Below are 22,384 nucleotides of genomic sequence, written 5' to 3'. Positions count from 1 at the left end.
CTTGCTTCAAAGGGGAAGCCGCAGGCGTTGGGGCCGCGGTAGCTTCCCCGGCCCGAGGCGTCCTTGCTTACTGGCTGGTACCGAGCATTTTCAAGACCCTGGAGAGAAAAGGTCTTCTCTGCCAGGCTGGGGAAGGGTGGGACGGCTGGTGGTTAACCAGGTAGGAATTGTATCTCCGGGCCTCCGGGATCTTCAAGTGGCCGTGTCAAAGTTGAGTGCTTACCACGTGACACCTCCAGAGCTTTGAGGTTTACGGGTGACGGGAATCTCTGTCGTTCTATTGTGTCTCCGTTTACACATGTGGGGTTCAGAGAGGTTATGTGACTTAACCAAGATCTCACACACGCTGTAAAAATACAATTACAGCCATACAGTATAATCTTAAATGATTCCTGTTTTCAAGAAAGTGATTGAAATGCTTGCATGACCCGTGGGATGATTTTCTCCCCTCCCCACCTCTTACCGGCTATCAAGAGGTGAAGCCAGAATGTGAAGCCACCGAGTCCTTTTCCAGATCCATCAATACAAGTTTATGTGGAAGGAAATCCTTAGATTTAAAAAAAAAAAAAAAAGGCACAAATGCCTTCTTTCCTGCCTGCCTTTAAAACAAAAAATCAGGGGCGCCTGGGTGGCTCAGTCGGTTAAGCGTCCGACTTCAGCTCAGGTCACGATCTCGCGGTCCGCGAGTTCGAGCCCGGCGTCGGGCTCTGGGCTGATGGCTCAGAGCCTGGAGCCTGTTTCCAATTCTGTGTCTCCCTCTCTCTCTGCCCCTCCCCCGTTCATGCTCTGTCTCTCTCTGTCTCAAAAATAAAACGTTAAAAAAAAATAAAACAAAAAATCAGCCTGGATGGCTCAGTCGGTTGGGCCTCCGACTTTGGCTCAGGTCATGATCTCACCCTTGTGGGTTCCAGCCGGGCATGGGGCTCTGTGCTGGCAGCTCAGAGCCTGGAGCCTGCTTCAGACTGTGTCTCCCTCTCTCTCTTCCCCTCCCCTGCTTGCACTCTGTGTCTCTCTCTCTCTCAAAAATAAATAAACAGTAAAAAAAAATCAGCTGGAAGAGTTGTTTTAAATGGTTGTTTTTGTTTACAAAGTGAGGATTCTGAGGACCACAAAGAAGAAATAGTGTGGTCACCTTTTGCAATTAAATGGATTTTGAATGAGGGAGGCCTAGGGACTATGCCTCATAGCTGCCCTTGAAATAAGTGGTTAAATTTTAAAGAAGCATAAAGAGGTGTCTGAAAATCAGGCTTTGTGAGAGACTGAAACCCAACAATAAACTCTCTGACCTGAGAAGAAAACACTTTTTTGTAAAAGCCTCCACTCAGTAGTTTTTGAGAGGTCCTCTGAACAGGACTTCATGCCTATACTGGAGTACTCAGATCCCTGATGAGGTTGTTTTTGAGCAACTGGGTAAGTAAGCATTGGTTTCTCAGAGCTGTGTTGGCCTACACATCCTTGGAAATGAGTTTCATAACCTTATGATGTTCAGCTTTAGCAAGACCCTTGCCTAATAATTCAGTTCTAGACTGCTGAACACATCAATCTCTCAGTAGGCTTTAATTTAGTAGACGGGAATTGTCTATGGGCTAATGCCAATTCTGAGCTATCAACATTCCCGAAAGCCTCTAGCACAGTATCTCTACTGGAAGCAGAGCAAATGCAGGTTGCCTTTAAACCAAGTAAATTACTGTTTTCAAAAGTAGAACGCAAGGCTGTTCTGAAGACCGGTTAATAATTCCTGAATAATGCTGTGTAGTTTTTAGATAAACTGGATGTGTGCCTTCTTTTTTAATTTTTTAAATGTTTATTTATTTTTAAGAGAGAGACAGAGTGCAAGCAGGGAGGGGGCAGAGAGAGAGGGAGACACAGAATCTGAAGCAGGCTCCAGGCTCTGAGCTGTCAGCACAGAGCCCAGTGCGGGGGCTTGAACCCACAGACCGTGAGATCATGCCCTGGGCGGAAGTTGGACACTTAACCAACTGAGCCACCCAGGTGCACCTAGATGCATGCCTTCTTGCCATAGCAAATAGTTTAAGCAGAGCCTCCAAGCTGTGGTGCCTTGGGCTCAGCTCTTGTTCTAGGACATGCTTTAAAAAAGCAGAAGAACCAGGGTGCCTGGGTGGCTCAGCGAGTTAAGCGTCCCACTCTTGATCTCAGCTCAGATCTTGATCTCAGTGTTGTGAGTTCAAGCACCACATTGGGCTCTGCACTGGGTGGGAAGTACTTACTTACTTACTAAATAAATAAATAAATAACAGAGGAACCAGCTGAGCCAATGCTGTCAAAAAGACAGGTCCTTATCGATCATGACAAACCAGAATGACTGGCTATACTAACACCTTCAGAATTTGCAGGCCTCAGTTTCTCTCTGGCTTTGTGGTATAGAGACCTCTGTTAGAGGACCCAGCTGGTACCTGACAGAGACCTAGGGTAAATCCAAAGTGGCCAGCCCAAGGTAGGGCCCACCCTCTAGTGAGAATCCCCAGCAGGCTCTTTAGTTATCCACACAACTTCTCAACCAAAGCCGGTAGGATTTAAGGCCTGGTATCTCCTTTCAGTCAACAACCAGGGTATGGGAATAGCCCCCGCCCAAATCTCAAACTTGAATTGTTTTGGTGCAAATAACTTTCAAAAAGAACAGCTCAGCTAGAGAGAGAGTTTAAAGCAGATTGTATTGTATTGATTCCAAAGAACAGAAATCCCGCTTAAGCTTGTTTAAACAGAACAGGAATGTCCTGTCTCATGCGCAGGGAAGGGTAACCGTGGTACCTTACAGGATGGAAGGACGTGGGGCTGCTCTCCCCAATCTCTATTTTGCTGGTGTCCAGTTGGCTTTTGTTCTGGAGACTCTTCATGTGCTAGGAAAGCTGGCCATGAGCAGTCCTGGAAGGACTCCAACATGCCCACCCTTGTGGTCAATTGTCTGGGTCTGGTATCAGGAGAAGAGGGATGGGGGAAGAGGGAACATGCTAGGAAGCCAGAGATAAAAGCCCCCCTCAGTCCTCATGTGTCTCGCTTCCATCCATTACTCCCTTATGGGTTGAGGGATACCCCAAACCTATTACCACCACTACCACCATCATCATCATCATCATTTTAAATCAGCAAATCAGATAGATGCATTACACCTGGAGCCAATAGCCAGGAAATGATGACCCTTATGTCATCAGGCTAGAAGTTGGTTTTCTATTTTTTTTTTAATTTTTTTTAAATGTTTATTGGTGGGGGGGGGGAAGGGGCAGAAAGAGAGAGGGAGACACAGAACCCAAAGCAGGCTCCAGGCTCTGAGCGCCCAGTGCGGGGCTTGAACTCACAAACCCCGAGATCATGACCTGAGCCGAAGTCGGACACTCAACCGACTGAGCCACCCAGGCACCCCAGAGGTTGGTTTTCTTGATGGGCTTTTTTCCCTTTAGCAGAATCCCCGTGTCAATTTCGTGGCTGAAGCCTGTGCTCTTCCAAGCCCCTCCAAGCACACATATTCACAGGCCCTGAGAGGAGAGTGGAGTAGAAGAAACGGTCTCTGGCAAGCCTTTGACATGGGGGATGCGCAAGAATCAGTAGTCAGACCCGTGCTAGCAGGCAGAGAAACAGAGATCGGGAGATGTGCCAGGTGTCCGAGGCAACTGAGAATATGGCAGAGGGAGCAGCAGTAGGAAGCTGACATCACGTGCTGGGAATTGAGAGCATTCTTAGGAGTTCACACCCAAATCCTGTGCCCCACCTGACTTCCTTCTACTCCCTTCTTCCTGGTAATACACAGGCTAGGAAGCATAGAGCCAAAAAAAAAAAAAAGAAAAAAAAATCTATCTCATTTCATCGAATCTCAGAAGCTATCATTGGTGGGATGCACTGTTATTTTATGCATTAATATAAAGGCGGGGGCGGCTGCCATTTGTAATGATGCCACTGATTAATAAGACATATTCTAGTTTCACAGACGTTAAAAAAAATTAAGTGTGTTTTAGGATCAACAAAGCCCTGTGCATGCTGGCAATGATTGGATCCTCTGCCTTTGTATTAAGTAGTAGTGGTCCTCGGAGCTCTTAGAATGAGACAGGTGGGGCCAGGAGTGTTACCTACCAAAACCATCTCCCCTTTCATTGTTTTAAAATTTGATGTGAACAACTAATGTTTTCTCAATTCCATGTCAAGCGTGGGAAGAAACTGCTTTGGAAGATTTTGCTGATTTTATTGGCCTAAACAAACCGAAGAAAACAGTGCAGCTTAAGGCCAGCTGGTTAGCCCTCCTCCCCTTCCAAATGGAGCGCCCCACTAAGCTCTTTCCCTATAGTCTGGTATCAGTGACAGCCACAAAGCTACCCTGTATTGTTCCGGGTTCCCAACCAAATACTTTCATGTGTGTTTAGAAGTAAATGGGCATCAGTGTTTGCAACTTAGTCTCAAACAATTCAAGGCAAAAAGATGGGCGGGGGATGGTGTGTGTGTGTGGGGGGGGGGGGAGAGAGAGAGAGAATGGAAAATGATAAAGCAAACATGATATAATGTCCCTAACTGGAGAATTTGGGTAAATGAGAGTTCCTTGTGATGTTCTTGCCACATGTCTGTAAATTTGAAATAGTATCAAAATTAAAAGACACTCAAGAAAAAGTTAAAAGTTACTAAGAATAAAAACTAGGAGCATGGGAAAGAAATATCTTTGTAACCTTACGCTCTTACATGTCTTCTCAGTTTTTATTGAGAGTCTCTTATAAGAAAGGACAGTGAAAATAACCCGGGACTGATGAGTCCTGCAGAGTCCTTCATCTGATACGGTTTTCTTGGAGTCCAGGGGCTAAGAAAAAATCTGTGCTCCACGGGAATGGTTTTCCTCAGCGCTATCTGATTTGACCCTTCCCTTCTTTGCTGCCCTCACTCTTTGAATGCTCTAAGTGTATCTGGGCCTATGATCTCCTCCAATTCTTTTTGAAGATAAAAGGAACATAATATGTAAACAGCTCCTGCCCTTGGTTGCACTGTGTTCTTGTTTTCAGGAGACAATCCACTTAAGATTTCCTGCACTGCATAAAAGTAGCCAAGGGTGCAGTTCTCAGATTGCTTCTTCATGCTTCCTATGGTTTCCTTCCTTCTCCGCCATCTTTGTTCCCCTTGCTCTTCATTTTTCCTTCTTTATTCTCTCCCGTTCTCCTTCCTTCCCCCTTTCCTTGGCTCCACTCTTATCCCACTTCTCCTGCATTCCCTCTGAGACCTCCATTCTTCCCTCAAGCTACCACCATCTCCTTCGTCCCCCTCTCTCCCCACCTCTTACTGCTCTTTTCTCTCTCACGGGACAATAAAGAGTGAGAAGCAGAGGAGAGAGGAGGAGTGAAGAGAGCAAGAAAAGGGGTCAGAGAGATAGAACAACTAAGAAAAGACAAAGGAGCAAAATATCCAATGCCGGGGCTAACAGATAACCTCGGGGATCAGTTAGTATGGGCTCCCACCCAACGGGACTTTCCTGCTCAGTGTTTGTGGGGTGAAGCAGCCTCTAACTCAGGACAGTGATGACTTCAGAGGAAGGGAAGGGACGCCAAGGTCTGGGGTTGCTTCTGTACATTTGCACCCTGAGTTTTGACTATCACCCCATCCAGTCCCTGAAACTCACCCTTTTGACAGTAGAACTAAGCCTGCTGTCCACTACCTTCCTTGGTCAACAGAAAACAACTTAAAATTTCCTAACCCTTTGATCGGGCAGAGAAAATCATTAGGCAGATGAAGGATATGGTTTTTCATCTTTGTTTCCTAAAAAATGAATATTTACCAGGTTACCAAGAAAATGCATAAGGCAGCAGCAAGTAAAGTACAACAAACAAACAGGCAAACAAATGTGCAGTGGGGTTCAGCTGACAACATCTAGCCATAGGCATGCTGACTGGTACAGCTTCCCAATCTGGAATAGATTCTTGGTTGAGGATCCAGGTCCCAGTCTTCTTTTACTCCATTCACCTCTTAGTTTTTAGGGTTAGATCTGTATTCCCTCACATGTTCTCTTCTCTTTCCACAAAAGAACAAAAATTCAGGTCAAGAACTGTAGTCACATCCAGGCTGAAGAAAATAATTGGTAGATAAATAACTCAAGTGGTTATTCCTCCCCTACACATTGCCAAAAGGGAACACGAGGGTTGGATAATTGTACGTTGGCTTGTTGACCATTGACCCCCAACAGGATTTTCCCATTCTACCAAGGAAGTGGTCATTTCTCAGCTGTCGCCTGTTTCTGTGGTTGGACTGCTCTGGTTAGAAAGCTCTCGATGTTGAAAGTTTCTTCCCAGTGTTACGAAAGAATGTGGAGTGAACGTTGTTGTCTTCTGCTGAACTTAGAGCTACCCTTTGGAGAGACATAAACCAAAACTAATTTCCCTTTCACACGACAGCCCTTCACATGTTTGAAGATGGCTATTGTGCTGCCACTGAAACATCCCTCCACCAACTATGAAACACCCCAGTCGCCTCCATCATCCTTGGAATAACTCGGTTTCTAGAACTTTATCCAGCTTATCTCTGCCTTCTAGACAATGCAGGTTTTCAATATGCCTAGGTATGTCCCTGCAGCTGAACACGATACTGCCAAAGGTGACAGCCTGTCTAGCACAAGGGGACGCAGTTACTTCCCACCAGACACACAGTGTTTCTTTCAATACAAACTAAGGTTTGGGGACTATTTTAAAAATCTGCATCCCACTGTTATGCCCATACTAAGACTTATGATCAAGCAAAGTCTTCATCTTTTATTTTAAGATTTGATTCTATTCTGAGTCTTTAATTGCATTTATGCAATTGATTTTTTAAAAAACTAAAAGTGAGATTTGCATTCATTCCTATTAAATGCATCTTAGGGCTTCCAGACAGTGTTCCAGTTCATGGAGGCCATGCTGAACTCTCACTGACCCTGGGGGCCAGAGACTAGGAGCAGATATAGGGATCTATATGCTATATTTTTATTTGATATGTATATATATGTAAAGTATATTTTCTGTTTTGGTCAGATAGAAGTTCTTAAAACACACACACGTAGTACATAAATACATTCTTGCTGCAAATGATTTAATCAGAATATAAGAACGTGCAGGAAGATGGGAAAGCCCACATTCCCACCCCTTCTCAGATGGAACCACGGGAACCGTGTGCCTTCTGTTTCTGTATGTGCATGTGTTCGTACCTATGTGTGAATTTGAATACAAAGGAGATCATAGGATTACTGTTCTGTGGCTTTTTCCCCCCACCTAATATTGTCTTGGTGGCCACAACAGACAGTCTAGATCTACCTGATGCTTTTAAACTATTGTATAGTATTGGGGCCCCTGGGTGGCTCAGTCGGTTAAGCATCTGACTTCGGCTCAGGTCATGATCTCACGGTTCGTGGGTTTGAGCACCAGTTCGTGGGTTCGAGCCCCGTGTCGGGCTCTGTGCTGACAGCTCGGAGCCCGGAGCCTGCTTCGGATTCTGTGTCTCCCTCTCTCTCTGCCCCTCCCCCACTCACGCTGTGTCTCTGTCTCTCTCTCAAAAATAAATCAATGTTAAATAAAATAAAAATATAAAGAGCTATTGTTTTAATTTAGCTTTGCAAATGTAGGAAGAGAACAAACAAAACAAAACTACTATACTTGTCTTTCAGCCCTATTCCTGATTTTAAAGCATACGCATGCTTGCATGCAGATGTCACCTCTTCTTGACCGATGAGGGAAATCCCCAGATTAAAGTCCGTGAAACGTCAGAGGTGGGGAACATTCTGGATCTCCACATCCCTACGGAAGACATCACAGAAGCCAGTGTGGGAGAGTGACCTTGGTGTGCCTTGATGTCCCCTCTGAGATGATGACAATTCTTCACAGGCCCCTGGGCACAGGCCCAAATACCTTCCGGGTTTGTCTAATCCTCCCAAGGAGATTAAAAGCAGTAAAGCCTGGGGCGCCTGGGTGGCTCAGTCGGTTGGGTGTCCGACTTTGGCTCAGGTCATGATCTCATGATTCATGGGTTCCAGCCCCGCATGGGGCCCTGTGCTGACAACTCAGTGCCTGGAGCCTGCTTTGGAGTCTGTGTCTCCCCCTCTCTCTGCCCCTTCCCTGCTCATGCTCTGTCTGTCTCTCTCAGAAATTAATAAACATTAAAAAAAATATATATTATATATATTTATTTACATATATTGTTATATTATAATATATTTTATATATTATATATTATTTATATATTATATATTTATATATATATATATATTTATACATATATTTATATATAAAAGCAGTAAAGCCTGCATGCCACCACTATTAGGAGTTTGGCTCCTGGGGCCAGGCACTCTTGGGTGTGAGGCCAGGCTTTCTTATCTATAAGCAGTGACCTTGGCCAGGGTATTTAACTCTTCGGAGCCCACATCTCCACGTTTGCGCAAGAGAGAGAACACTATCCCAGCCACAGAGGGTACTTGTGAAGAGTCAAGGAGATATTGTGAGGACACCAGTCAGCGTGGCTGATGGTACAGTGAACTGTCAAGAGCCATTACTATTACTGCTGCTGTTGTCGTTTACTTCTAGTCCTAGCAAGCCGTTACTCCTTTCCAGTAAAATCTGAGTCACGCAAGGACTTGGAGCTCGCAGGGATAAAGATGTGGTCTTCTTTTTTTTTTTTTTTAACTTTTTTTTTTTTTTTTTTTTTTACATTTTATTTATTTTTGAGAGACAGAGAGAGACAGAGCACAAGTGGGGGAGGGGCAGAGAAAGAAGGAGACACAGAATCCAAAGCAGGCTCCAAGCTCTGAGCTGTCAGAACAGAGCCCGGCGCGGGGCTCGAACCCACGAAACGACCTGAGCCGAAGTCGGATGCTCAACCGACTGAGCCACCCAGGCGCCCCAAGACGTGGTCTTCTTGGTTCAGTGTGATGGCTCCCAGGGCGACACGCCCTTACCTACCTGCAAGCCTCTGAAAGCCTAGGGTGACGTGAGTCACCTGCTCCTTGTGTTTCTGAGGCAGCTCGTTGAGTGGCTACCAGCACCTTCCCAGAGCCGGCCGGGGTCAGAATCTGGTTCCGGTTGCTGCAGATCACTGCTCCGGGCCCAGGTGACGCTCGGGAAAACTGGAAATGATGCCAGTACCTCGTTCACAGAGTTGTGGCGAGGACTCAAGGAGCTGACACTGTCCGAGCCCCTGCAGGGGCTCAAGTGTCCTTTTTCTGTCGGAGGCCATTCGCTGCGGCCTCTAGAAGGCCTTTAGAAGGCTGACCTCAGAGCCATCTGCTTTTGGCAGAAAGGCTCAGCACCAATAGCCAGTTGGCATTTTCCTCCAGCTCGCGGGTGGTAGCCGAGCAGTAGTCTCTCCCTCACCTCGCGTCACCCCGCCTTGGACGTGCTCCACTTCAGGACCCCAGTGCAGAGGCAGGTCTTTACGCAGGCAGAGGCCACATTCCCAAAAGATTCTGGGCAAGGCCATGCTAGGTTTTTTTGTTTTTTGGTTTTTTTTCCTCTAAGCTCGGCTTTGGGCCAGTCCCACCATGGCTTCTGTGAATATTTTGCAGCCCTGCGGTGATGAGGCTCCGGGAGAACACTCACGCAATTCCCTGCCAAGGGAAGTTGAGAAAGCACCAGTCCACGTGGTACAAGTGGGAGAGAACTCCAGGGACCTCCCAGCGATTTGTGCAAATGAGACCATGCCATCTAGCTTCCCAGAAGCTCCGGCCCTCTGTTCCGACGTTACAGGTGTGGCTCAAAGCGGGCCGTGGCCCCAGACCTGCAGCCCCGGGCACAGCTAACAACTACACTGAAGAGGCTGAGGCCACCCCAGGAGCCAGAACCAGAAGGCAGGGCGGGGAGGCTCTCAGCATCCCCCTTTTTAAAGACCAGGGGGTGGGAAATTGTCCAGAATGCTCCCCCATCCAGATTGCAAAGTTAAAGTCAATAGTGTGTACTTTAGTGGTGACTAACCTCCAATTTTCCTCTTCCCATTGTGCTGAGTCAGTCCCTGGCGACCTGTTCACTTTAAGAGTTTGGATGCAGAAGGAAGGAGGGGCCCATCCGTTTCTGGGCTTTGAAAGCATGGCATTCTAGTTTGCTCAGGTGTGGCCGGGGCTTCTCATCACTGACTGTGCTGTCTGGGTCCTTGCTGTCTGTTCATTATTTCAGGGTCTTGACGCTGTAAGAATGTGACCGAGCCCTGAGTTTCCAGGCTCCACCCCCCACCCCCCGCCGCCAAAGGAATACCTGGGGCTATGGAGTAAGATAGAAATCTACCTCCCCAGCCAGGACACATGAGGCATCCAGACTACCAGGAGCCCTCATTTCTGTTCTCTTTCACTGCTGGGCCCTGAGCACCATACCCGAGGCAGAGCAGAGAGGTAGAAACCCAATTGCACATATCATTTAGTCGAACAAGGAAGAAACACACCAGCTGGGAGTGCCACTGTGTCCGGCTCAGGAGGATAATCCTCCTCTCTGTTTCAGTCATAAAGTGAGAGCCTGTGGCTTATGCCCCTCTCTTCTCTCGGGGTGCCTAACACCACAGAGCGAGTTGGGACAGAGAAAGAGAGGGAGCTAATCTTCCCCCCCGCCGGTGCCAGGAACTTTTCTCTATGCTTTACGTCTACTGTTTCATTTACTTCTCCTCATCCTCCTGAAAGTATTGCTGCTTTTAGCTTACATTACATATCAGGTGATTAAGGTTCAGAGGCAGTGAACTGTTTGCCCACCGTCACACAGATTGCAAGAGAGGGGGCAGAGATTTGAACTCAGGGCCGCAGGCTGCAAAGCTCATCCATACCCCAGCAGTAAAGATGCACTAACTTTCGCCTATCGTCCGGAATCTTATAGAAGCCCCTCCCTCCTAACTGTATGCTGAGTACAGACTTTTCTGCCCTATTATGGCTGCTGAGGGCCTGGGTGACGCCAAGCCTCTCCACCCACCCCCATCCTGCCAGGAGAGCTGACTCCCTTCCGGGGAGGGGGTGCCAGATCCCCAGCAGGCAAACTATCTTGGTTCCAGTGAGGGATGCGATTCAAACCCTGTCCCTCCCCTCCCAGTGGAGACTACCCCTGGTGTCTGCCCTGCACAATTTAACCTCTGTAATTTACAGTCTGGTCTTGGGAGAGCTTAGAAACTTTTCCTTTAAAACAGTGGCTGGAACATGCAGAGAGCTGGAATGAAGATTCCACATGGGTTTCATGACTAGATCTACTACACTCGAATCCATTATATTGAAATTACTATAAAATTCACACTACTCCAAATCCCCAGAAATGATGGTTTTATTTAGAAGTCAGTCAGCAAAGGGATGATTTCATAGATCCCAGTGCCAAAATCTGAGCTCAGTGCTTCTCAAATGTTTTGCTTTCAGGACCTCTTCATACTCTAAAAAATTACTGTAGAAACCAAAGAGCTATTGTTCGATCTAAGTTACATCTACCAATATTTACAATTTTAGAAATGAAAATGCAACAAAACTTAAAATATTTATTCACTGGAAAAGAATAAACCCAATACATTTATGTTAACATAAATAACATTTTTAGGGAAAATAACTTTATTTTCCAAAACCAAAAAGATTAGCAAGGGTGGCATTGTTTTACATTTTTAAAAATTTCCTTTATTTCTGACTTAACAGAAGATAGATGAATACTCATATCTGATCCTGCCTTCAGTCTGTTGTGATCCCAAATGTGATGCAGCCCCTGAAAGGACCGTGACAGAACGAGAGGGAAAAAAAGGCAAAGAGTATCCTATGACCATAGTTGTAAACTTGTGGATCCTCAGACGGGGTCTCAGGGACCACCCACCCTCCCAAGGAGTCCCAGGACCACACTCTGAGAACCACTGTCTAAGCTTAAAAGTGTGATTTTTCTTTGTTCTTTAAATTTTTTAATGTTTATTTATTTTTGAGAGAGAGAGACAGAGCATGAGTGGGGGAGGGACAGAGAGAGAGGGAGAACAGAATCCAAAGCAGGCTCCAGGCTCTGAGCCGTCAGCACAGAGCCCGACGCGGGGCTCGAACTCACGGACTGCGAGATCATGACCTGAGCTGAAGTCGGATGCTTAACTGACTGAGCCACCCAGGTGCCCCAAAAGTGTGATTCTTCTTTTGAGTGTCTCCCCACCCAAGCAATATCGAAGCGACTATGGCCTTGATAGAGGAAGTTGGTGGGAATAGGGGTCAATTTCAGAGGCAGCAATGACCCAGCTACTGGTTTGAGGAGGAAAATCTTGGAGACAACAACCGTGTTCAGCCAGGCTGTACCTGGCTGGAAGTACCATCCGTCCCCAGGGGTCTGGCTGGGACGATGCACCTTAACCACCAAGTGGGGCCAGGAAGAAGAGATAGAGTGATCCCCCAATCTCTGCTGCCAGAGCCCAGGTGATGTCTGAATGAGGCACTAGGAGATCATAGCAGAAGTGGGGGGGCGGGGGGCGGATCCTGTTCAGTTGTGGGACCGCGAGGGCCTCAGAGCCACAACCTGAAATGCAGCAGCTATTTGGATAGTGGACCTGCCAATCATAACAATGGCAACAATAATAATATACTACTAATAATGTAGAGCTACCATTTATTGAGCACTTTGAGCCAGGCAGTATGCCAAGGACTTGACAGAAATCATTTCATTAATCCCTCACAACCAACCCTTTCAGGTAACTATTAACCATAATCCCTTTTCGACAGACAGAGGAAGCAAGGCCGGAGGAATTAGAGTTATCAGCCAAAGGTCACACAGCTCCTGCGGTAGCTGAGCCAAAATTTGAATTCAGGTCTACCAGACCAGAAACTCTCTCCCAGCTCCCAGCCACACCAAGTGGGCAACCTCTTGATGGAGAACAATCAAAGTTTCCAGCTCTAACCACCCTCTCGGAGGCCCCAGAGCCGAACTGTATTGGGGTCATCAAAGACTGAGGAAGGTGACGAGCCAAGGTGACAGCTCTGGGCGTATGGCCCCTTGCTTTCAGGGCCCTCCAATGACCCTCCTCCAACCCAACTCTGCCCCCCGCCCCCATAAGCCATCTTGCCATTGTTGCCACCAGCGGGACAAGTGTGGGAATTGGCACTCCCACCCGAACCCTCCTCCGGAAGGTCTATGAAAACTAAACCCCTTCAAAGCTCTGCCTTGCAGTCCTTCAGAGCCCTGCTCCCCAGCAGACATCTGGCACGAGGCCACCTCCACAGCCCGCCCCTTCTGAGCTCAGCCTCCCAGAGGTGTGAACTTCTCATAAACAAGCTCTATCTCCTATTCCCTGCAAAAATAAACAGGAAGATTGTATGAGAATTCTCTTCCAAGGCATCCTCCCTTCTCCCTAATCAGAGGCTCCGAGGAGTTCTGCTTTGCACGAACTTTTAATACTTTTAATTTGCGTGCAGACAAGCACAAAAGACCCAACCGGATATACCTGTTATTTCCCAATGACCTGAGAGCCCAAGTTTATATTAAGCCTTGGGTTATGGCTTAGCTTGCACGCAAGGTTCCAGGACTCCTGCAGGCAATTGAGAGGTGGTGGTGGAGAGGACAGGAACAACTCTGAAGTGACAGCACATAATTTAATTCCCCCTAAGCTTTCCAGGCATGCAGACTGTTCCTTTTTTGTCAGCATATAACCTAAGTGATTTGTTTTACTCAGGCAAGAAATGTCTAATTTAAACCATATTGCAGCTAAGCCTTCGGTGAAGAAAGAGAGCTCCCTGCAGCTTGGCGTGTGTGGGGAGAAGCCGCACGGCGGCTGAGGCAAAGCAAACCCCTTACAGCCCCTGCATTTCTTACCCGGGTCATGATTGGAGAAGCATGCATTCTTGGGCTCTAATCGCCACGCTCACTCTTCGTTCTCGTGCTTCGTCCCTCGTGAATGGGTTTAATTTCAGTAAGAATGTTTATAGGAGCACGTTGACTCATTGTCCTCAACGTCCTAGGTTTGGGTTCCATCTGAGCCACCGGGGGCTGTGGGACTTCAGGCAAACCTCTTAAACTCCCATCACTGATTTTTCTTCTCTGAAATACAGCCGGGAGCGGTGCAGATTGACACATTTTGGTGGCGAGTAAGCTGGTTTAAGAAGGAAGAGATCTGTGCCCCAACCCTGCTTTACCCCTTACTAGCTGTGGATCAGAGACAAGAAATTTTCTCTGGGCGTCAATTTCCTCCTCTGTAAAATAAGTGAGTTGGATGAGTTGGTCTTCAAAGTTCCTTCAGCTCTAAAAGACTATATATGCCCTAAATCACTTCCAGTTTGATAAAATATCAGTAGCTATTATTACTATATTATTATTATTATCCGTGATTCCCTTCTATAATTCCAAAGAAGTCACTAGCCAGACAAATCTTCTTTTGAAGTTCTTTTCAAAAACTACTTTTATATGCCTAACTTCCATGAAATAAGGAGGATACTAGCCCCCCTAAGCCCTCCATGGTGGGATTTGATGTGAAAGTTCGGTGTCTAACTCATTCCCATCAAATTATTGAATTTCCCCCGTAGCCTCGCCAGGAGGCTAAAAAGGGTCTGTAAATACAGCCTACATTTCAAGGCTGTTCCCTCAGCCAAAATTGCCCCCTCCCTTTCTCTGCTGTGGAAAGCCTCATTCCCTTTGGCTCCTTTCCCCATTATGGAATGAATTGTTTTCTCCTCTTGATCCCTTGAGCACTTTGCACTATTATTTCATTGACTTCATTCGATCTGGTGTTATTTTTGGTTTCATATCCAATAGATCGCTGCTCAACTAGACCTGGGGAGCAGGGACTTCGTCCTCTGTACAACCCAGCCTCGCTGCCTTCCTTCCCTCTCCCTCCCTCCCCCAGGACCTGGTATACATTCAGTGTTGGTGGAAGAATTAAACTGTTGAGCCCCCGTGGATTTTATCACGATGGGATAAGAATGCTCCGAGGGTTAGAAGTTCACAGCCTGGGCTGAGCCGCACTGATCCCCACCCCCTCAAGGATCACTGATTAGGCTGGTGATCAGAAGGAGGCTGTGGGCTTGGGAGTGAGTGGGTGGTTGGGATCCGAGGAGCATGTGTTGTGGGGTGCAGGAGAAAACTGGCTTTCTGGGGGTGAGCAAAGGTTGGCTTAGCCTCACGTGATAAGAGGGGCTACATATTCCCTTCGCCATAGCCAGGCTTAGAACCAGCTGGTCGGCCCTCCTGTTCAGAATGCTTTGTAAATAGCACCCAACTCAGATTACAGGGGAGCTTTTCTGAAATTTAAAGAACAATTGCTATTCAGTTTTACTTGCCCCAGGCCCTTCCTTCTTGTAGTATATGGTAACTCTCTTATGCACATTTCCATTTGCCCTACTCTTTGTCCAAGGTGGACCCTTGAATGCATTGATGCCTTCCTTGCTTTTGGTGTAAAGACATGTCTGGAGGCATAAAGCCCTGTGTGGGCTTCTCTTTTTCTTACTGAAAGTAAATTCTAATTTAAAACAATTTTTTTTGATTTTGACTAGGCAGAGATTTTGCAGGAAATCTGATTCTCATTTTAAAATGAACAAGGGTGGCACCTGGGTGGCTCAGTCGGTTAAGCGTCCGACTTTGGCTCAGGTCATGATCTTGTGGTTTGTGGGTTCGAGCCCCACATGGGGCTCTGTGCTGACCACTCAGAGCCTGGAGCCTGCTTCAGATTCTGTGTCTCTCTCTCTCTCTCTGCCCCTGCCTGGTGCTCTGTCTCTCTCTCTTTTAAAAATAAAAATAAACATTACAAAAAATAAAAATAAAAAAATAAAATGAACAAGGATTTGAGGTCAGCCTAGTTAAGACGAGTTTAGACAAGGTGCTTTTAAACACAGTATAGAGAGATAAGGAAGAGCTGTGTTATTGGAAAGGCGAATTACATTCAGCAAAGCCTTTTTCCAATGAAAATGAACAAACAAAAATTTTGTAACGAAGAGAAGCAACCACCCCCCAAAAAGGTTCTGCCGTCCACACTTAATTGTTGCCCTCTTGTGGAAGGAGTCATGGGTGCTGCAAACTTTGAACAGTTTCTTCAGAGAAGGAGCACTCTACTTGAAAAGCTGCATATCTTGGTAAAAAATATCGTAAGTAGTGAAATAATTAAGAGCTAAGATAACTGTGTCCTTGGAGTTACCTTTTTCTTAAAATATATGGATTATCTCATGAAGCAGAATCCGTGTGGCTGTTGCATGTAAGTAGCTAACAGCAAAGAAAGTTGGAATTTCATTTCTCCCAGGCTCAAGAAAAGCCAGAGGAGGAACAGAGGTCATTTGTGGTGACCGGGAGAGCACTGGGTTGGGGCTTCAATGGATGTCAGGTTAGTGTCCTTGTGCTTTAATAATTGGGAGAAACGTGACAGCCGCAACTTTATAAAACATTCCCAGAGAGTGGGAGAGCCAGAGAAGGCTGAGACAACTTCCATAAAAGCTTGGGAGGCAGAGCAGATAAAACCTGTGTGCTACCACAAGAGCATATGGGGAAGCAACATTCCAGAAATGAAGGGGAAATGAATGAAATCTCAGGTCCCAGAGGAGAAAGGCAACTAAAGGCTGACCTTTCCCCTCCCAGCTGGCCTGGAATGCTGGCTCAGAAGAAAAGGAAGGGCTGGGGGTTTCATTTCTTAAGCTGATGTCTCAGCAATGATAGTGAAGTCGGCCCAGCTGGCTTTTGAAGATGAGGAGGGGAGTGAGAAAGGTAACAGTGGCCTGTGGGGAGTGTTGAGGGTGGGTGGGGGGTGGGAAATGGACTTCTGAACCAGCATCTGGCAGCTTGGGTGGAAGGACTCTAAGCATTGAGGTCCACAGACCAAGCAGAGATCTGGAAGGGCAACAAACACAACTTTGGGGGAATGGCAGCAGAGTGGGGAGGGGTTCTCCCTTCTGAATCTGAAGAGGGGATTTCACCCTGAGGACAGCTGAGCAGGAGGGCCAGGATGGCCACCAGCAATGCCAGCAAACGCGTGTGGTATCCACCTGACTTCCAGCAACAATTTCTGCAAAGACTGTGACACCGTGAGCATGTGTCCCTTCACCTCTGCTCTAAAAATGCCATTAGATAAATGCCTGTTTTATCAGCACTATGTGAGATTGGCTTTGTTTGTGGAATTCTGCAAGACAACTTGCAGTCATGGGAACGTCTGTGTGACCCAAGGAGAAGCAGGCCCTTCTCTGAGGCCCCAGGGCCCTGGGGTTTGGAACATTTCCTTGGAGATTTTGTGAAGGGTGAAATGGGAGAGAATGTTTACCTTAGAGTAATGTCGGGGAGCAAGAATACCTGTCCTCGCAAAGGTCCTTCCAGCTGGACTAAGAATCAAACTGACATGGATGGATCAATAGGAGAAAATCAAATTTAATAGCACACATACAGGGAATCCACACAGACATGGAAATTCCAAAGACAGTCAGGCCAAATGAGGTCTGTATGCCATCCTGAGGTGAGGAGAAGGGGTAGGAGTCTGGGACTTTGAAGGGAAAAAATGCAGTTGACCGAGCAGTAAGAAAAGGAGCAGGTGTTTGGTACTTAGATGTCTGCCCTGCCCTACAGATGGGTCATGCAGATAAATGTATCTGTGGTAATAACCGTTATTCTGGGAAAGATTTCCAACTTAGATTCTCCTATGCAGCTCAGGGAGGAGCAAGGAGTTCCTCTTGACCTAGAGGGTCTTGACTGCTTTCAGCTCAAAACAGTCTTCATACCAAAGTGGCCCATCTTGGGACAGCCTGTCTTTGGCCCTCACAGTTCCGTCCCCTGAAACTTCCTGATGGTTCACACATTAAAAGTTGAGCTGGTAGATTGTTTCGTCTCACCGAACCACTCCCCTGAGTCTTGATAATAGGTCAGCTTAGTTGAACTCGTTTCAGAAGGTGGCGTTTCTCCAAGCTAGGCCTATCAAGTAATCAGGTATTAGATAAGAGGCCTTTCTACGGAAATAAAAGAAAAGCAGCAGTTAATGATTAGATCAGATTATAAACCTGTCTCTGAGTTCTGAGCCAGCCAGCTGACAAGACTTCTAGATGTCAGGCTCCGAGCATCTTCAGACAGAGTGAAGGCAGGCCGTGGCAATGCGACAGATTCTCCTGGTTTGTAGCTCACATGTCTCTAGCAATCTGTTGAGTGGCCCACAGTGCAGTAGGTACAAAGATTGTCTAGACATGAGCCATTGTGGCAATTTCTCTGAAGTTTACACCAAGCCATTTTATATTAAGTTTGCAGGGCTTCAAGGAAGAGGGAAGTTTTAGTTCTCAAATGATTCCAAGTCAGAAAGGTGGGAGAACATTCAAAAACATTAGTTTGGAGAGTTGTAGCCTGGCACTGGAGAACACTAGAAGAAATCAGGATTTAGGCCAGCTAAGAATAAATAGTGTTAAAATTTACTATTTACAAAGGTGTGTTATCGAAACATATTTTCTCTATAATCACCCTCATTTTTACCAACGGTAGCCAGATTAACACTAGTTTGTTTGAAAAATAAGTCTAGTTTCCAAAAAAAAAAAAAAAAAAAAAGTGGCCTGATTATTTACACAAGTGTAGCAAGAGCAGTGGTTGACCACACAGGCTTTTAAAACTCTGCTTTGGGGGCGCCTGGGTGGCGCAGTCGGTTAAGCGTCCGACTTCAGCCAGGTCACGATCTCGCGGTCCGTGAGTTCGAGCCCCGCGTCAGGCTCTGGGCTGATGGCTCAGAGCCTGGAGCCTGTTTCCCATTCTGTGTCTCCCTCTCTCTCTGCCCCTCCCCCGTTCATGTTCTGTCTCTCTCTGTCTCAAAAATAAATAAACGTTGAAAAATAAATAAAATAAAATAAAAGTTCAACTCTAGGGGCACCTGGGTGGCGCAGTCGGTTAAACGTCCGACTTCAGCCAGGTCACGATCTCGCGGTCCGTGAGTTCGAGCCCCGCGTCGGGCTCTGGGCTGATGGCTCGGAGCCTGGAGCCTGTTTCCAATTCTGTGTCTCCCTCTCTCTCTGCCCCTCCCCCGTTCATGCTCTGTCTCTCTCTGTCCCAAAAATAAAACTCTGCTTTGCTGGAACTTTTCATAAGGAATCTCTAGAATGAACTTTTAATAGCCTCTTAAGGCCAGAAGTCAAGCCAAATACTTGCCATCTGACTTAATCTGCAATACTTACAGACTTGGGTGAATTCCTCTCTTCTCGAGGTCCCCAGAACATCCTGAGCTTCCTGCACCTGCCAGGGAGTGACCTTCTTTATTCACCTGGTGAGGCTGCTGGGACCTTTGTGAGCAATGCACCAGGCTGATATTTTCCAAGGGGTTTTATTGGCTCCATAAAGTCAGACTTAGTTCCTTAAAGCTGTCTGTTCATATCTGAGTCTATGCACGCCTCTCTCAAATATGACATTCCAGCCAAAGCCTTTGTAATATAACTAAGGCTTCCAATCATGGCCTGTCATAAAGAGAACAGGTTCTTGTTGAACTTAGGCAAATAAATATATTGCCATAAAAATATAAGAATACTCGGGGCGCCTGGGTGGCGCAGTCGGTTGAGCGTCCGACTTCAGCCAGGTCACGATCTCGCGGTCCGTGAGTTCGAGCCCCGCGTCAGGCTCTGGGCTGATGGCTCAGAGCCTGGAACCTGTTTCCGATTCTGTGTCTCCCTCTCTCTCTGCCCCTCCCCCGTTCATGCTCTGTCTCTCTCTGTCCCAAAAATAAATAAACGTTGAAAAAAAAAAATTAAAAAAAAAAAAAGAATACTCACTGAGAATTTCTGAATTCTGGGGCGTTCAGGTAGGGAGAAAAGATAAATGTTACAATTTATTCACAAAGCTATATTTTATCAAATTGCTATCAACTAGTTAGCCTAAGAGAAGTTTTCTTTAATCTAGAAAAAAATGTATTTTTAAAAACTCAGCAAGGTTTCAAACAAAAAGTCATAAAAATTATAATTAACCTCCTTAGTTTATGCAGTTCTCATGTTATTATTAATTCTTATTCTGCTTGAATCCAGTTTTTTCACTAGTTCTGGATTTTTTTTTTTTTTTTTTTTTTACTTAGTTCAGTTTGATGATCTTGACCATATCAGGAACCTGTACTCAGAGTTCTTTCCATGAATCTCCCTGAAGATGAAGCATGTTTGCAGGAAGCTTTTATAAAATCACCTGAGTAAAAGTATAATTGCCAGTAAATAATAGAAGAATTAAAAATGGCACAGTTAATGATCTGGTTAGACTCATTACAATGCAGTTGACATGGAAATTTGGTTAGCTTTGGGACCCACAACACGTCAAGATAATAACATGCCAGGATGTCAGATTTTTAGGACTTTCATAAAAGTCCTAAACTTTTTAGAACACAGATTTAATAATAATGATAAAAAGAACACTGATTTTCATAGTTTACCCGCATAAATATCATCTAAGAGGCTTTAATATCACTGATTGGACAATGCTACCCATGTAATTTAGCACACCATATAAGCCTCATTAGTTTAATTTCTTGCAAACCTTTTTTGGAAATGTTCTAAGGGCCCCCTGTTCAGTTAGACTGTGGTCAAAAACTTGATTTTAGAATTTGATTTTGGGAAGTATATAAAAATTGATTAAATAGGATCACAAATCATTACGAAAGAATACCTAATGATACAAATAGCCAAAATGACAATATAAGATTTCACAGGCAAGGTTACACAGTGGTAAGCAAAACATAGCTCTTTTAATAAAGACTCAGTTTTCTTAACTAATCAAAGGCCTGATAAACATAGGAAATTATTTTGGCAAAAGAGAATTATTGTTTTTTACGCAGATAACTTAAAAGCTAAAGAAAAACTTTTGTTTACAGTTTCTCATTAAGAGCAGACCAATAGTTTAAGGAAATTTAGTCCTTTTTCACAAAGAGAAAACAAAATTTTAATTTTGCCTCAGTGTGTTTTTGATATTAAAATAAATTTACTTACTTAATTTATCTTGATCTTAGCCAGGACTGACCACACATAAAATTTCTTTCCAAAGATTCTTTGTCCAAAAACCTTCTGCAACTTTCTTTTTTGCATTCAGCTGTTGCCCCAAGCTTTCCAGCTTTAAATAACTAAGTCTCACTTTAGGACAAAATTATTTTGTTTTCCCTCAACAAAGATGTGTTCTTTTTCCTCAGACTTTTTCTTACCAAAAACACATATCTTACTTTCCTTGCATACAGGGTTGTTTCCCTTAATTCCAGTCATCTTAATTACATTCATTAGAATTCTTCATGCTTAGAAACCTTAATTTTTAGTGAAAACTAAATAATAAGAAGTTGCAAATTGTCTGCTGTACCATAATTCTTTAGATTGGCAAATGTATCAATATATTTCATAATTTCTAAAAAAACATGTGTTTTTCCATAGTATTATCTTTCAATAAAGCATAAAGCATGTTTATTAACAGATCCAAATTTATTATTAGTTTTTCTGTAATAAAACAAAAGCAGATAAGTTATATTCAGTATAAAATGTTCATTATGTTATCTTATTTGGAGATGATCTAGATAATCAATGGATTTAAACTTACTCACGGTTCAACCTAGCAAAATTTTAAAGTTTTAGGTTACCAAAGATTTTGGAAGCTATTTAAAAGTTTATCTACAAACTTTTTTGTTTATCTTACTGACATCTATTTAATTTACTTGCTCCTAAGGATTATGCCTAGACTACCCACAAAACTTCATGAAGCATTAGACAAAGTCAGCCATTATTCTAAGGTTTTGTTTTGTTTTGTTTTTTTCCCCTGACAAATTTGGCAAGAGAGAGATAACCTGAACGTCTCTGACTTTTAGTCAACACACGCAGAATACAAGTTTTCTATTTAATGCTGATAACTCCAAAGATCTATTTTAATTAAACCAACAACCTTCAACCTGCTTTCTTTTCAGATATTTTTCCCAAATCATATGAACCTGAAAAACATTTAGATTAGTTTCTAACTTTCTGAGTTTTAGAATGCCCAATCCTTACAAGTACGTGCCTTCAAACCAGCTAAAATACACCTCTTTTACAAATTAATTTTAGCAATACCACCCGGAGATAGAGAAAATATTTCACCTTTACAACATATGTGGATGCAAAAATACAAAGACAAGGTACAAACAAAATCTTTCCCAGCTTTTGCTTTTTTTTTACTAATATTTGTGTCACCGACATTATAGACTCAATTTCTAAATACTTCTCCCCTCCCTCCCACGAGAAACTTCTTGAAGTTTGCATTTCAAGGAATGGCTCTTAGGTTCTAGAGAAGAAGGGGTAGAAGGGAGGGAGTTTACATCACAAAGACACAGAGAAAACACCCAAATTTTTTTCCAAGGTGGATATTTAGAACCTATCTGCCTGTTCTCAGATGTGATAGTTGGGACATTAAGATCCTTTTAGCAGTTTGGATTTTAAAAGGGCCTCTTCCCTGCCACCACCCTGCCTTTTTTCCTTCAATCTCAGGAGACTGTGGGCTGTATGTATATTTCAAAGGTATGATAAGATTTATCATTTCAAGGGATAGAGAAAGAATGTAAA

This window comes from Lynx rufus, unplaced genomic scaffold, assembly GCF_022079265.1.
Source record: "Lynx rufus isolate CCGP_SWC_20201006 ecotype Redwood Valley unplaced genomic scaffold, mLynRuf1.p SCAF_8, whole genome shotgun sequence".
NCBI classification, from domain to species: Eukaryota; Metazoa; Chordata; class Mammalia; order Carnivora; family Felidae; genus Lynx; species Lynx rufus.
Note: the sequence above shows the minus strand (reverse complement) of the source record.